Here is a 202-nt window from a genome sequence, read left to right on the forward strand (position 1 = left end):
ATCCCAGCTTCCCCGTGCGCAGGATTCTGCAAAAGGCAGCTGCAGAAGAGCTGCCATCTGACCGCAGCACCCCGGGCGCACGGGGAGCTTCTCCATCCGTGCCAGTATCTGGCTGTTTCGGTTCCCAAAAGCCGGCGCAGAGCGGTAACCACACAGCCAAGAGCTGTGGCTCCTCCTCAGCACCACCAGGTCCATCCTGTGG

The sequence above is a fragment of the Egretta garzetta genome, unplaced genomic scaffold (assembly GCF_000687185.1).
Source record: "Egretta garzetta isolate BGI_Z169 unplaced genomic scaffold, ASM68718v1 scaffold2270, whole genome shotgun sequence".
Taxonomy (NCBI): domain Eukaryota; kingdom Metazoa; phylum Chordata; class Aves; order Pelecaniformes; family Ardeidae; genus Egretta; species Egretta garzetta.